The sequence below is a fragment of the Pleurodeles waltl genome, chromosome 6 (genome assembly GCF_031143425.1).
Source record: "Pleurodeles waltl isolate 20211129_DDA chromosome 6, aPleWal1.hap1.20221129, whole genome shotgun sequence".
NCBI lineage: Eukaryota > Metazoa > Chordata > Amphibia > Caudata > Salamandridae > Pleurodeles > Pleurodeles waltl.
Genome location: NC_090445.1, coordinates 1,365,386,664 through 1,365,403,958, shown reverse-complemented (window position 1 = coordinate 1,365,403,958; position 17,295 = coordinate 1,365,386,664).

The window sequence follows — 17,295 nt, the reverse complement described above, 5'->3', positions numbered from 1 at the left end:
ATATTAGAGACATCTTTCTCAGCTAGTCCCAAAGAGACCTTCTTAACATGGGCCTTTCTAGTAAAAATAACTGAGTGGTTTTATACCAGTTAACAATTCTGAGCTAACCACCCTTTTCTGAATACATGACATAAACAGAACTACTTGCTTGGCTGATATAAATGTAAGATTCCCTTGTATCATTGCCTTTATGTTTGTTGAGTGTGCTGTGTAATGTATGGGTGTTAGGAGGGTGGAGGGTGTTGTGGTAAGCTTAAATTGTATGCCTTCTATTGCTGCTGTGTCATCAGTTCTCCTTGATTCTAGTGCTGGCTTTCTTTTGGCACCCTGCATGTTCTGGGAATTGTGAACATGGGATGCGTCCCTTGAACCAATTGAACTGCCACTTGATAACAACTTCTGAAAGAAAAGCCAGGGATTCAGAAATTTCGGGTAGGATATTTCAAAACTATAAAACTATATAGCAGTCCAGACAAAGGTTGGACGACCTAAAGTTGTAGTGCACGATGACATCCTAACTTATCAAATACTTAGTTCATCAAAGGATCAATTTAACAGATTAACATTGGGGATGTGTTTTAATGCAAACATCACTGCCTCTGATATGTCGATTTTCTTCCATCGTAACGTATTACTTTACATGTTCCACAATACTCCACAAAACAGAAATTTGGACTCGGTCAAAAGGGCCCCTCTTTCAGTAAGAACATGCATATCTTTATGCTACTGGTGCTAAGTGACACTTTGCAAACTGAGAATTGTTGGTCCATGTTTACAATGTTGAAATTGAAACCAGGGCTGGCTAGGCCTTTGATTTCGTCGGGCTTTTCCCAGGTGGGCTGGAGCCGTTTCAGGCTCTTTTTGTAAGTCCCTGGGCCGCAGCGCAGAGAGATGGGGGGGGAGGGAGCTCGGTGGGGGTGAGGAGAGACATAGGAGAGACAGAATATGGATGTGAAGAGTGTGTGTGCGTGAAGAGGTAAAGAGGGGTTGCGGGGGCTTGCCTGAACAATTTTGCCAGGGCTGGCTGTATTTCACAGTCCAGTCCAAAGAGTCGCACTTAATATTAATGGGGTTGATATCAAAGAGCTGATAGCGGGCCCCCCACTTTCTACAAAGATTAGAGAATGATATTTTGAATAGCATGTTAGCTTCTGTCCTTGGAACGAACTTTAACCAGCCCCCCTCTTCACCCTTCTCCCCGTGCCAATTCGGGTCGAGGGGAGGAGGGCAGCTTTTCTTCTCGGCACTTAAGGAGAATGGTACTTCGGAATGAAAAGGAGGGTGGCAGTGTGCCGTGCCTCCTCCTCGCGGCAATATTCATCTCAAAGAGAGTGCCTTAATTGGCGCGAGGCAGCAGGATGATGAACGTCCCGGGCGCTGTCATAAATCAGCCCCCGTTGCTTAAACAGGCTCCATCAGCCTAATGGGAAAGATGCAGGGAGACAATTAAAAGAATTAACCCAGGGAAGTGCAGGTCGATGCATGCGTTCAATCCACCGCGCTTGTCCTGCTCGGCAAGCAGTCTTGTCCAGCTCTGGCGCAGCTCCCTAAAGGATAAGAGTCCAAGCCGCCCAATCTAAAGAGTGACGCATCTCGCAGGAGGGGCGGAACTGGCCGTCAACGGGAGCCGAAGGGGTCAAGATTTAATTATCGTAGATTGACGTGATTTGTAGCACACCTTTTAAGCTACGTATAAGCACATTTCGAAATTCTCCTAATTTTTGGTTGGATACGGAAACCATAGGGGGAAACAATGTTGGGGGGGGGGGGGGGGGGGGGGGACACAAAGATGGAAAGATTTTCCCAGCGTCACATGATTTGGTCGCGAGAGGAAGCTTTTTAGAACATGGACCACAATTTAACTATTAACCAACCTTACTACCTCCAACTTCTTTGGGTCATAAAACGGCAATTTTGGTTACTTAAACCACTTCACCACCTGAAAAAGTCCTCTGCATCGTAGTCCGAGATTTCCGACATATGTAATGACTGAAGAGGAAGACCAGAACTCCAGTAATGAAGAATACCAGTAAGTAATCAGGCCATTTTTAATTTAGAGTGTAGAATCCCCCTCCCCTACTAACTCCACCCTGCTTGTGTTCAGGGGTGGGGGGTCCTGGGCAGTGTTCAGGCTATTGAAACACGAACATCTTACCAACGAGGACAGCAACCGTAGGATTGAACGATCAGATCGATGTTATCCTTCCTCGTTAGTCAATGCCTCGTAATGTTCGTCGGCGAAGTGCCCGAGATGTGTTTGAATTTCCTCCTGTGGGATCTCGCTGCTGGGGTGCCAGACTGTGGTTGCCAGTTATATAAAATGAACATAATGCTCTTACCTTGAAGCGAGTTAGAAGCTTGATTCATTTCTTGTACAAGTTGATGTGTGTCCTTGCGCATTGAGCCTAAAGTAGAACTCACATAAAAATGTAACGAAAATTACAGGTCCATATTAACATTACTTGCAATACTTTCTGCCACATCTTAAAGCTGCTGGGAAAGCTGCACAGAAAAAATAATGTACAAATTGTTTCTGTTGGTCATCGTTGCATATCTCCTCTGTCTGCACATGGTTGTCAGAGACAGCTGTGTAATTAAAGAGAGGAATGCGCTATAAGTGATACACCTGCCATTAACTATCAGGAATGTTTGTAATTTTCCAGACCATGTGGAAATGTTGGAACTCAATTACAGGACCTTTTTCCACTCTGGAGCACTACTAGCAATTTTGCATTTGTGAACTACTGTGAATGATTCGTTTGTAAAAGATAGTAGCAAAGTCACCAAAGACAAGACCGTCCTTCTCTTGTACGAAATTATTCCGTGCCAAATTGCAAAGACAGGTATAAACCATACACATGGTATTAAGACCTGTGCAAGTCGAAGTTTAGAAGTAATCGATTCACCTACATTTTTGTCCAACGTGTGCATTGACTATGCATGTCTGGATAAACTTCCATAAGTACACGGTAATAAAGTTAATTTAAGATGCCCCACTCCTTTCCTAGACTGCATGTGCAGATCGTTAGGTTTAGAAAACTGGTGAAATGTATCAATGTTCTTGGCTTGATTTTTTTCCCTTTGATCTACATATATTTTCAGTAAAAATCAGTCCTTCATAAACATATCATGAAAACGTAAATCTTGGTGCACTTTCCCAAATTTTTTTCAGTACTCACAAAAGGCCCATTTATAAGAGCATGATTTATTTATAAGAGCATCTGGCTACCTTCCTTCACCTCTAAACCTAAGGACATCTTGTGCAGACTACCCCAAGGATCATCCCTCAGCCACACCTTGTGGAACACCTACATGACCCCTCTCACAAACCGTCAGTTCCCACAACCTCCACATAATTTCCTACGCAGACCGCACTCAACTCATCCTATTTCTCACTGAAGACCCCTCACCACCAGAATCAACTTCTGTGACGCCATGACCAACATAGCCAACTGGATGAGATGCAACTGCCTTAAACTCAACTCCAACAAGACAGAAGCACTGATCTTCGGGAAGAACACTTCCATATGGGACCACAGTTGGTGGCCAGCAGAACTCGACATCCGCGACCACAGACCATGCATGCAACTTCATGATCCCTGGCAGTAAACTGACCATGAAACGACAAATCAGCACAGTCACCTCTTCCTGCTTCGACACCCTTCTCATGCTTCATAGAATCTTCAGACGGATCCCAGTGAACACCAGAAAGACTATCACTCAGGCTCTTGTCATCAGCTGCCTTGACTACGGCAACCTTCTCTTCACCAGTATCTCCACCCAGCTCCTCAAAAGACTGTTGAGACCACATAGAATGCTGCAACCAGACTCATCCTGGACCTCCCCAAACAGACCCACTTCACCCCCACCTTAGAAGCCTCCACTGGCTCCCCATCCGGAAGAGATCTCAGTTCAAGATCCTCACGCATGCTTACAAAGCTCTGTATGGTCAAGGACTGTCCTACATCAACCGTAAACTGAACTTCCATCTACCTACAAGACACCTGTGCTTCTCCTCACTTGCTCGTGTACACCCCCCCAGATCTGCCGCAGAAGGGGGTCGCTCCTTCTCCTACATTGCCACCAAGACCTGGAGTGACCTACCTCTCCATCTTCGAATAGAACCCACGTGCTGGATTTCAAGAAGAAACTCAAGACCTGACTGTTGGACAGAGACATCGCACCCACAGAGCCCAGATACCCTTAGGGGTGACAGTGCCACACTATACAAATATTGATTGATAAGTACAATATGTGCAGTGTGCAGGTAAGTTTGGGAAATGTGTAGTGTAATGTTTTAGAATGCTGACTATGGCCCGATTACGAATGCCCTTGATAGGATTGAGGTATTTATAGACCAAGTACACACCGACTCTGCAGAAATGGGAAATAACAAGTGAAATTGGGTGCTATACTGGTAGAATTCCGCATGCCTTGCTAATTACCAAGCATTTTATGGGCAAGAAAGACCCGTGAAGAACTGGGAATGTAATAGTTCGTGTGGTATTTAGCACTTGGAGCGAACTCTGCAGGGGTCAAAATTCCAAATCCACCTGCAAGTGCATGTTTGTGCTCCATGCTCATAATCAGGACCAAATCTGTCTAGGCATGTATGTGCACCATGTATCTTAGAAGAGTTAAGCTTGTGTTGTGTGGGACTTTCCAAAAGCAACTTCCTCTCTTGTTCCATGTTCATGCTTTACATTTTAATTACTCATTCGAGCCATCAAAGCTGCTACAGATGAACAGCCAGCAACCACTACTATAATTCTTCCCTCATTGGGCTACAAAATGAATCAGAGCATTTTACACTCTTGTCTGGTGGACCTTTTTACTTTAGTTGAGATACTCAAGAGAGTTACAGTAAGCAATTACATTTTTCGTGAAGCCCATTTGGCCCCACAATAAGGACCAGGAATTAATTATTGTAATTAAGTTGATTTATTCTCAATCAATAATCAATCAAATATATATGCATGTAATGAAAATATTGAAAAGATACAGAGTTACAGCTGACAAGCTGAAATATCGCAATCTGTCCAGTCTCAGTGGATTAAGATACAGAGCAATTACAATCACAGCAATACAGAAACTAAGAATTAGAAATAGGTGTTCCATAAAGAAACTCTGTTCTCGTATGAAATAATGCTAAGTTCTTCTAGTGAGAATTCTAAGTAATGAATAAGGATGGTTCAGAAATAAATCGTAAAAAAGGTTGAAATAACGCCCCAAGGATGAGTGGAAAGTTGCTTAAGGCAATGTAGGAATGAGAGAAGGTGTCAGCATAGTAAAGACTTCGGTAAATGGCTATACTAATGCTCCTTCAACTTTATTTAAAAAATGAAAATAAGGACATACATGTTACTTTATGCATGCACCTTAAAAATAAAATGTAAAACATAAATAATGAATACATCTAAGCATTTATATGAACATTAATGTGCACATAATGAAGCTTCCGTCTTTCAGTGGTTACATTTCATTGACAAGTCAAGATATGCACACATGTTAATAATAATAAACACACAGTAAATATAATGTCAAACATAAATGTGTAATTGCTCAATGATTGATGTGTAAAGGATGGAGTATAAATTTGAGCTTCTCCAAATTTAAGTACGGGATGCACCCACAATAGTGAATGCATGCATGCACACATACACAAGCACACAGACTTAGCCAACATTTCCATTTGTAAAAACATTTGGAAGTCGTGCCTACTCTACATATGTGTAATGTATTATATGTTTGCAGGCACAAGCTCCACTTTAGTGTATGCATATCTGTTAGAAATGGGGTCTTTGGTTGACAGTCAGGTTACCCCCTGTTCAAGCAAGGACCCTCACTCTAGTCAGGGTACAAGAGAATCACCCTCAGCTAACCCCTGCTTACCCCATTGGTAGCTTGGCAGAGCAGTAGGCTTAACTCCAGAGTGCTAGGTGTAAAGTATTTGTACCAACACACACAGTAACTCAATGTAAAACACTACAAAATGACACAACACCAGTTTAGAAAAATAGGAAATATTTATCGAAACAGAACAAGACCAAAACGACAAAAATCCGACATACACAAGTCAAGTTATGAATTTTTAAAGATTAAACTAAAAAATAGCGCTTAGAAACAAAAATGCTTCGATGAGATGTTAACACGGCGTCGTGACGGAGTCGTTCCCAACAAGCCAACACCAGCGGCGCTGGACACAGAGTTGCGTAGACCCCCAAGTACAGTACCTTTGGTGAAGAGTGAAAACAAGCCGATGCGCAAAGTCGGGGATCGCGGCGTCTGTGCGAAACGTTGAATTCGCGCACTTCGAGCGGCGTCGGTCATGACGTGGTGCGGCGACTTCCACGGAGTCGTGGACTTCAGAGGGGCTGCAGCGGCGTCGGGCCTGCGAAGATCGTCGCGTTCCAGCGAAGGTCACGGCGTCAGATGCAGGCGGCGTCACCGGATTCAGCAGCGGCGTCGGTCCGAAGTCGTCCAAAGTCGATTTCCTTGGATTTCCACCAGCTTTCCTTTCAAGGGCCCAGGGACTGGATAGGGCACCACTTGTCAGAGCAGGAGTCTCTCCAGAGACTCCAGGTGCTGGCAGAGAGAAGCCTTTGCTGTCCCTGAGACTTCAAACAACAGGAGGCAAGCTCTAAATCAAGCCCTTGGAGATTTCTTCACAAGATGGAAGGCACACAAAGTCCAGTCTTTGCCCTCTTACTCCGGCAGAAGCAGCAACTGCAGGATAGCTCCACAAAGCACAGTCACAGGCAGGGCAGCACTTCTCCTCAGCTCTTCAGCTCTTCTCCAGGCAGAGGTTCCTTCTTGTTTCCAGAAGTGTTCCTAAAGTCTGTGGTTTTGGGTGCCCTTCTTATACCCAATTTCTCCATTGAAGTAGGCCTACTTCAAAGTATAGTCTCTTTGGAATGTGAAATCCTGCCTTGCCCAGGCCAGGCCCCAGACACTCACCAGGGGGTTGGAGACTGCATTGTGTGAGGGCAGGCACAGCCCTTTCAGGTGTGAATGGCCATTCCTCCCCTCCCTCCTAGCACAGATGGCTCATCAGGATATGCAGGCTACACCCCAGCTCCCTTTGTGTCACTGTCTAGTGTGAGGTGCAACCAGCCCAACTGTCAAACTGACCCAGACAGGGAATCCACAAACAGGCAGAGTCACAGAAATGGTATAAGCAAGAAAATGCTCACTTTCTAAAAGTGGCATTTTCAAACGCACAATCTTAAAATCAACTTTACTAAAAGATGTATTTTTAAATTGTGAGCTCAGAGACCCCAAACTCCACATGTTCATCCGCTCCCAAAGGGAATCTACACTTTAATCAGATTTAAAGGTGGCCCCAATGTTAACCTATGAGAGGGACAGGCCTTGCAACAGTGAAAAACGAATTGAGCAATATTTCCCTGTCGGGAAATATAAAACACATTATTATATGTCCTACCTTAACCATACACTGCACCCTGCCCATGGGGCTACCTAGGGCCTACTTTAGGGGTGTCTTACATGTAAGAAAAGGGAAGGTTTAGGCCTGGCAAGTGGGTACACTTGCCAAGTCGAATTTACAGTTAAAACTGCACACACAGACACTGCAGTGGCAGGCCTGAGACATGATTACAGAGGTACTTATGTGGGTGGCACAACTAGTGCTGCAGGCCCACTAGTAGCATTTGATTTACAGGCCCTAGGCACCTTCAGTGCACTGTACTAGGGACTTACTAATAAATCAAATATCCCAATCATGGATAAACCAATCACATACACATTTTGTAAAGGAGCACTTGCACTTGCACTTTAGCACTGGTTAGCAGTGGTAAAGTGCCCAGAGTAACAAAAACAGTAAAATCAGAGTCCAGCACACATCAACAACCTGGGGAACAGAGGCAAAATGTTAAGGGAGACCATGCCAAGGATGGAAAGTCTAACACGTGTCCCCCCCAGCTGAAAGTGGGGAGCAACTACCCAACCTCATGGGAGTTCTCATCACTAAGGCGGAAGAACCTGGACAGACCATCAGCATTGGCGTGTTCTGTACCAGGACGGTGTTCCACCGTAAAGTCCATCCCCTGTAGGGAAATGGACCACCTCAACAGTTTTGGATTCTCACCCCTCATCTGCATTAACCATCTGAGGGGCCTGTGGTCGGTCTGTACTCGGAAGTGAGTCCCAAACAAGTAGGGTCTTAGCTTCTTCAGTGCCCAGACCACAGCAAATGCTTCATGTTCTATGGCACTCCACCTACGTTCCCTGGGTAGTAACCTCCTGCTAATGAAGGCTACGAGTTGATCTAGGCCCTCTTCATTAAGCTGTGAGAGTACTGCTCCAATATCATGCTCTGAGGTGTCTGTTTGCACAACAAACTCCTTGGAGTAGTCAGGTGCCTTCAGCACAGGTGCTGTGCACATGGCAGCCTTCAGGGCATCAAAAGCGTTCTGGCAAGCTTCTGTCCAGATCACTTTCCTGGGTTGCTTCTTAGAAGTCAACTCAGTTAAGGGGGTAACAATGGTACCATATCCCGTAACAAACCTTCTGTAATATCCTGTGAGACCTAAAAAGGCTCTCACTTCAGTCTGGGTCTTGGGAGCCTCCCAAGCCAGAATCGTGTCAGTCTTAGGCTGTAGGGGTGCCACCTGGCCACTCCCCACCTGGTGTCCTAAGTACAGCACAGAACCCTGCCTTATTTGGCACTTGATCGCCTCCAGAGGTGTTGCAGGTGTTCCTCCCATGTGGAACTAAACACAGCAATGTCATCCAGGTAGGCAGCACTGAACTCATCCAGTCCTGCCAACACCTGGTTGACCAACCTCTGAAAGGTGGCAGGGGCATTCTTCATCCCAAATGGCATCACTTTAAATTGAAAGTGTCCATCTGGTGTAGAGAATGCTGACCTCTCCTTGGCCCCCTCAGTACCCAGATGTTAAATCAAATGTACTGAGGTACTTGACAGCTCCTAACCGGTCAATGAGCTCATCAGCTCAGGGGTTGGGGTGTGCATCAGTCTTGCTGACCGCATTGAGTCCCCAGTAGTCCACACAGAACCTGAGTTCTGGGGTGGCACCAGGTGCAGCAGCCTTTGGGACCAATACCACTGAGCTGGCCCAAGGACTGCTGGAGTGCTCAATAACCCCTAGGGTAAGCATTTTGGATACCTCATCCTTAATGCATGCCCTGACCCTGTCAGTCACCCTGTAAACCTTCTGTTTAATAGGTGTACTGTCCCCAGTGTCCACATCATGTGTGCACAAGTGTGTGACTCCTGGGATCAGGGAAAACAGTGAGGAAAACTGTCCCAACACGTGGCGACAGTCACCTTGCTGCTCCTCAGTCAGGGAGGGGGAGAGGATCACTCCCTCCACTGACTCATCTTTTTCTCCTGCAGACAGGAGGTCAGGAAGAGGCTCACTCTCCTCCTCTACCCCATCATCTGTCGCAAGGAGCATGGACAGTTCAGTCCGCTCAAAGTGAGGTTTGAGGCGGTTGACATGCAGGACCCTTAAAGGGCTCCTTGGAGACCGCAAGTCCACCAGCTAGGTGACCTCACTCTTGTGCTCCACCACCCCAATGGCCCAGTCCACTTATCCTGGAGCGCCCTAGGCTCCACTGGTGCCATCACCCACACTTTTTGACCAGGTTGAAACTCCCCAGAGTGGCATTCTGGTCATACCACCGTTTCATATCCTCCTGGCTTGCTTCCAGGTTCTCCTGAGCGAGACTCCTGAAGCGGGCAAACTGGTTTCTCAAAGCCAGCATGTAACTGAATACATCCTGGGGGGTTTACTAGGAGCTTTCTCCAAAGCTTCCTTAACCAGACTCAAAGGTCCCCTCACAGGGTGGCCATAAATCAGCTCAAAGGGGCTAAAACCAAGTCCCTTTTGAGGCACCTCCCTGTAGGCGAACAGAAGGCATGGCAAGAGGACGTCCCACTTCCGCCTCAAGGGCTCTGACAGGCCCATGATCATGCCTTTTAAGGTGCGGTTGAATCTCTCAACCAGACCATTACTTTGGAGGTGGTAAGGGGTGGTGAACTTGTAGGTTACCCCACACTCCTTCTACAGAGACTTCATATACGTGGATATGAAGTTGGTACCCCTATCAAAGGGGTTCCTTGGGGAACCCCATTCATGTAAAAAAAACCATCAATGCACGACCCACCACAGGGGAAGGGATTGATTTCAAAGGAATGGCTTCTGCGTACCGGGTGGCATGGTCCACCAAGACCAGGATAAACCTGTTGCCCATGGCTGTCTTGGGATCCAGAGGCCTGCAATGTCAATGCCTACCCTCTCAAAGGGAGTACTGACAACAGGCAAATGTTGGAGGGGAGCCTTACATTTCCTCCCACTCTTGCCACTTGCCTGACAAGTCTGACAAGACCTGCAATGAGCATCTGAGTGCCTGCGAATTAGGGGCCAGTAAAAGTGGGTGACAAGCCTCTCAAAGGTCTTGTCCTGCCCCAAATGTCCAGCTAAAGGCACATCATGAGCCAACCCCAGTAGGAAGGCCCTGAAGCACTGGGGTACCACCAGCACACGGGCTGACCCAGGCTCAGGAACCTTAGGCTCGCTAGACAGGAGGTCATCCTCCCAATAAATCAGGTGTGATCCTAGCTCCTTGCCAGCCGCCTGGTCTGCAGCCTGCTGCTGCAAACCCTCCAAAGCAGGGCATGACTTCCGTGTTACACAGAATGCTTCCCTGGTGGGCCCCCCTTCCTGCTGCCACTGCGACAGCTCCGGGACCTCCCCCAGTTCAGCCACCTGTTCCCCTGTAGACTCCGGGGCATCACCCTCAGGCTCCGCCTCCTCCCGGACCGTGGGAACTTCTGGGGCCGGTTTCCCGCGCCCCCTGCCCTTCCTCTTCTTGGCGGTCCCCTGGGCCACTGTTTCAGGCTCCAGGGGCTCTTGATTACCCTGACGGGCTGCCATTGACCGGGTGGATACGCATACCCACCCAGGCAGAACCAACATCTCCAAGTGAGACCTGTATTCCTCCTCCTACCAAGGGGAATCCTCCAGGTCGTTGCCTAGCAAACAATCAAAAGGCATGGTTGGACTCACAGCTACCTTCAAGGAACCTGAGACCCCCGCCCATTCAAAGGGAACTTGCGCCACTCTGCACAGGCGCTCTGAGTTGTCCACTGCAACTACTTGGTGAAGTACCCGGGGATCAATCTGCTCTTCAGACACCAGCTGGCTCCTCACTGTAGTCACACTGGCTCCTGTGTCTCTCAGAGCCTCCACCCTCTGTCCATTAATGGTCACCCACTGCCTGTACTTCTTAGTGTTTTCAGGCACTAGGGTTGTACTTTTGGGGCATTTAGGGTCCCCCTCACATGACCCACCTGGTCACATGCATAACACTTACGTGGGGGACCACCTGCCACTGGCTTTCCTTTGGAGAACCATGGCTTCTTTTCACTGGGGTGTTGGGAATCCTTACCCTGGGAATCAGTTTGGGGCCCTTTAGAGAACTCCCCCTGTTTGCCCTTACCCCCCACTTTCTTCTAAGAGGGACCCTGCCAACCCTTGGCGTGGTCTCCCCCATACCTCTTTTGGACCCTGGTGCTCTCCCAGCGGTCCGCTTCCTGCAAAAGCTTCCTGGGGTCAGTCAGCTTGCTGTCAATCAGGTGTTGGCGCAACTCTGGAAAACATAAACTGTACAAGTGCTCCCAAGCAATCAGATTGTAAAGCCCCTCGTACGTAGTAACCTTACTGCCCTTCACCCAACCATCCAGTGACCTGCAATAAGAATCAACACATTCCAACCATGTTTGGGATTCCTTCTTCTCGTAGGACCTAAACTTATCCTTGTACTGCTCAGGGGTAAGACCATACCTTGTAAGCAAGGCATCCTTCATGTTAGAGTAGGTGAGATTCTGAGCATCCCCTAAGGCTGTCACTGTATCCCTCCCCTCTACCTCAAAGTGCTTCCACAGACCCGCCCCTCAATGAGCTTCAGGGACCAGATTCATGTGGAGAGCAGACTCATACCCCTTGAACCACAAGTATATGTCATCCTCCCTCTTGTAATCTTTCACAAGGTCTTTAGGAATGTGCACCCTCCTCTCAGGCTGCACTGTAGGGTTGCTGCCACCATCTCTACTGGACTGGCTTCTATGATCCATCTCCTTCAAGCTAAGCTCATGAGCCATCGCTAACTTCCTCTCCTCAAGGGCTAACCTCCTCCGCTCCAATTGGTACTCCCTTTCTGCCTGTCTGTCCTGTAACTCCTCAGGTGTCAGACCCTTGGATGAGACACTGCTACCTGCCCTGGAGACCTATTTATCACCCTATTTATCTAAACAAAACAAGACCAAAACAACAAAAATCCGACATACACAAGTCAATTTATGATTTTTTTTTTATTAAACTAAAAAATAGCGCTTAGAAACAAAAATGCTTCGATGAGATGTTAACACGGCGTCGTGACGGAGTCGCTACCATCAAGCCGACACCAGCGGCGCCGGACACGGAGTCGCGTAGACCCCCAAGTACAGTACCTTTGGCGAAGAGTGAAAACAACCCAATGCGCGAAGTCGGGGATCACGGCGTCTGTGCGAAATGTTGAATTTACCCACTTCGAGCGGCGTCGGTCACGACGTGGTGCGGCGACTTCCACGGAGTCGCGGACTTCAGCGGGGCTGCAGCGGCATCGGGCCTGCGAAGATCATTGCGTTCCAGCGAAGGTCACGGTGTCAGGTGCAGGCGGCGTCACCGGATTCAGCAGCGGCGTCAGTCCGAAGTCGTCCGAAGTCGATTTCCTTGGATTTCCACCAGCTTTCCTTTCAAGGGCCCAGGGACTGGATAGGGCACCACTTGTCAGAGCAGGAGTCTCTCCAGAGACTCCAGGTGCTGGCAGAGAGAAGTCTTTGCCGTCCCTGAGACTTCAAACAACAGGAGGCAAGTTCTAAATCAAGCCCTTGGAGATTTCTTCACAAGATGGAAGGCACACAAAGTCCAGTCTTTGCCCTCTTACTCTGTCAGAAGCAGCAACTGCAGGATAGCTCCACAAAGCACAGTCACAGGCAGGGCAGCACTTCTCTGCTCTTCAGCTCTCCTCCAGGCAGAGGTTCCTTCTTGTTTCCAGAAGTGTTCCTAAAGTCTGTGATTTTGGGTGCCCTTCTTATACCCAATTTCTCCTTTGAAGTAGGCCTACTTCAAAGTAAAGTCTCTTTGGAATGTGAAATCCTGCCTTGCCCAGGCCAGGCCCCAGACACTCACCAGGGGTTGGAGACTGCATTGTGTGAGGGCAGGCACAGCCCTTTCAGGTGTGAATGACCACTCCTCCCCTCCCTCCTAGCACAGATGGCCCATCAGGATATGCAGGCTACACCCCAGCTCCCTTTGTGTCACTGTCTAGTGTGAGGTGCAACCAGCCCAACTGTCAAACTGACCCAGACAGGGAATCCACAAACAGGCAGAGTCACAGAAATGGTATGAGCAAGAAAATGCTCACTTTCTAAAATTGGCATTTTCAAACACACAATCTTAAAATCAACTTTACTAAAAGATGTATTTTTAAATTGTGAGCTCAGAGACCCCAAACTCCACATGTCCACCCGCTCCCAAAGGGAATCTACACTTTAATCAGAATTAAAGGTAGCCCCCATGTTAACCTATGAGAGGGACAGGCCTTGCAACAGTGAAAAACAAATTGAGCAATATTTCACTGTCGGGAAATATAAAACACATTATTATATGTCCTACCTTAACCATACACTGCACCCTGCCCTTGGGGCTACCTAGGGCCTACCTTAGGGGTGTCTTACATGTGAGAAAAGGGAAGGTTTAGGTTTGGCAAGTGGGAACACTTGCCAAGTCGAATTTACAGTTTAAACTGCACACACAGACACTGCAGTGGCAGGCCTGAGACATGATTACAGAGCTACTTATGTGGGTGGCACAACCAGTGCTGCAGACCCACTAGTAGCATTTGATTTACAGGCCCCTAGGGACTTACTAATAAATCAAATATGCCAATCATGGATAAACCAACCACATACACATTTTGTAAAGGAGCACTTGCACTTTAGCACTGGTTAGCAGTGGTAAAGTGCCCAGAGTAACAAAAACAGTAAAATCAGGGTCCAGCACACATCAACAACCTGGGGAACAGAGGCAAAAAGTTAAGGGAGACCACGCCAAGGATGAAAAGTCTAACAATATCTTAATGAATCATCTTATGATGTGGCCTCAGATAAGATTCCCTTGGTCCATCTATTATGCCAATGTCACATCTGGAGCTATCATCAATTTTCGAAATAAACACTGGCAAATTGCATGTTCACTCTTAAATGATGACATGAAAGTGAAGATATGCTGCTCTTTAATGGAAATTACAATATTGTTGAATTCAAAATACTGCTTCTCATTTTATAGAGAGAGACCATCAAAACCCCTTCCTTCATTGTTTACCTGGCACAATATGTATTTTTTTTCCAAAAACTAAAGAATGTCAGTAGCCAAGAAGACGTATGTCACCGTTCCAGTGCTTTGCTGTGTATTTCCCTTTCTATGGCAGTGTCTGATAAGACGGGTAACTAAACATTCCCTGAACATTCCCTGTTGAAAACTCTGAGCTGTACAGTTTTGGCCACTTTAAATATCAAGCACTGGCAAAACCAATAGGTCTGGCTTTAACATACAGAAATATACAAAGAGCCACTGTGCATGTCAGTTTTGGCATATTGAAGTGAGTCAAATTGGCTTTGACACTGCATGCTTATCAGGCATATGTACCTGTGACTGCTACATAACCAATCAAAATAAAATCTTTCTGGATTGAAAAGACAAAACAAAAACATTGCATTCTAAATACAGGGCATGTTGGTCATAAAGAAATCAATGGGTCATGAGGCTCTGCATGTTTGAGATGTAAAATAGCCTTTAATACTTTGCAATGCATAAACTCCTTAGAAGTTGAAATAATAAAGCCACAACCAATAGCCTGAGGTGAGAGAGTAACATTTCACTAGTTATAGCCAAAGCCCCAGCTGAATATTTTAAAGATTGAGTAATATTAGGTCTGATAGACAGGTGAGCTCCTATGCCAGACTTAACAAGAAAATAATGCTGTTGATTAATACATTTTATGAATTTTGGGAAGTTGTAGTTTTATTCTAAATGTATTAACATTTTAATCACTATGAAGGATTTGAATGCTGATGCCTTTCATTAATTACACTCTAATAAATGTCTCTCACCCTTTAGCTTTCATCAATGTTTCGATCATTTTTTTCCAATCAAACCTATTCTTCTATTTTGTAAAGATGTGTGCCTTACAAAGGCTGCTGGAATTCCAGGGGAATAATTACATTCTGGTCCACTTGCCATCGCTATTGTTGAAGACCTCTTCCACAGCTCTCATAAATCCCACTTGCCCTGAGGGACTCCAGAATTTATCACACAACTTGATTCCTTTATCTGTGCAGTGGGTGATACCCACATCCAGGATTAGCCTTCTTACTGGTTCTTGTAAGGCCAAGAGAAACCTGGCTAACATCCCATACATCCTCAAAGGACCGGAAGTGCACTGGTTTAGCTCATGGTGCGATTCATAGAGGATGGGTTGGTCGGAGTGTGCTAAATACTACAATTTTTCTACATTAATTTATATGATAGTCTAGGAAAAGTAAGGAAAATTAAGTGTAGATTTTCTTACATCTTTGTACATAAGGGAATAGCTGACATGTAAATGTCACCAGCTGTGAAAGCAGTGGAATGATTTGAGTAGAAAATGTCTCTCGCTGTGTTTTCTTCTGTTCCCGTTGACGTATTCTCCTTAAATTAGTCTCCTATGGTCAACAAATTCTACGTTGTGCAAATTGGCAAAAAAATGTTCAAGTTTCATATAATAAAACATTTAGGAATTCTGTAAAGTTACCCAAGTGTAATGACAATTGCACACAGGTCTAATGGTCGCCTTCCGGAAGTATCTCCATAGGTTAGTAGAACAAACTGAGTCCTTAGTGCGCCTCATCATAAAGACCGCATGAACAGGGAAAGAGAGCACCCTGAGGAAGGCACAGAAGCTTTTGGTTGAGGAAGTCTGTCTTCCATGAGGACTGTCCATCATGAGGGCTAAATAACGGGGTACGATACGGTAATAGTGTGCGCACAACGTGCAACTTGCCCCCTGGCAAAGAATCAGAACAGGTTTATGCGGTTCATCCACACATAGCCTTTTATGTACATCACATTTATCACATCAATTGTCACATAAGATTTCATAAATTGAACCAAAGATCCCCAAAGGAATAGCAGAAATGAATACCAGTCATTCACTTAAGCGATGACTTCAAGATAATACATAGACAGAAGCAGATGGTTACATTACGCATTGAGACATAAGCATTGTGAACAAACAAGATTCTCGATACGTCTTTGCTGCGAAGGCTGCAGTGCACATTTTCCCAGCAGGCCCCAACTTGCACCACAACCCGGGCATCCAAGCACAAGCAGTAGAACTCATTGTCAGACAGACCATTGGCACATCAACCTTACACTTCCTTCCAACCCGGAGGGGTGCTGCCAATTCCCATGGCACCACAGAGCGCATCAGCCCCATTGGGGTACCTGAACACAGGCGCAGATACCCAAAGTTCAAACCAAGCATCGTGGGTAGGGAAAGAGAGTCCAGGACCACTGGCAGCCCCTCTCCCGCCAGCCCAGAGCCCATTCAATTGCACCCAGCCCAGGGTCAGTCCAGTCAGAGAGACCAAATTCGAGGTATTCACTGCCATGACGACCAGAGTTCATCAAAATGATCTGGGAGCTCTGGAAGGGGGCAAAGAGGCCTGGTCTAGGGGCATGCCGACTTATATGTCCCAATGACACTTTCCCCTCCGCCCCTCCTGATGACGCAGTCGCACGCTCCACCAACGCCGCACTTCTGCCTTCGAGATGGGGAATAGTAGGAGCCCCTTCCCTTGGCGCAACTAAGGGTGACCTCCTTGAGATGCGGGAGGTGCCGAGACAGGAGCCCCACTGCATGGTGTTCTGTGCTTGTTTTAGTACATCAAAGATAAGATGACCAGACGTCCCAGGTTTTCAAAGAATGTCTCAACGTCCCAACAATTTTTGTATACATTAATACATGTCCTGTTTTGTTTTAGAAAGGGATTTGTGAAAGTGCACATTAATTACTGTTTAGTGTATACTCAAGTTTTCATTGGCCCTCTTCCCATCAGTGACAAATTGAATTCTTTAAAGAGTTTCCTGATGTGCTGCCTTGCCTCACTGACTCAGCACAGCACATTTTAAAAAGGGGTGTATCAGAGGAATTTGAGCCCATCAACCA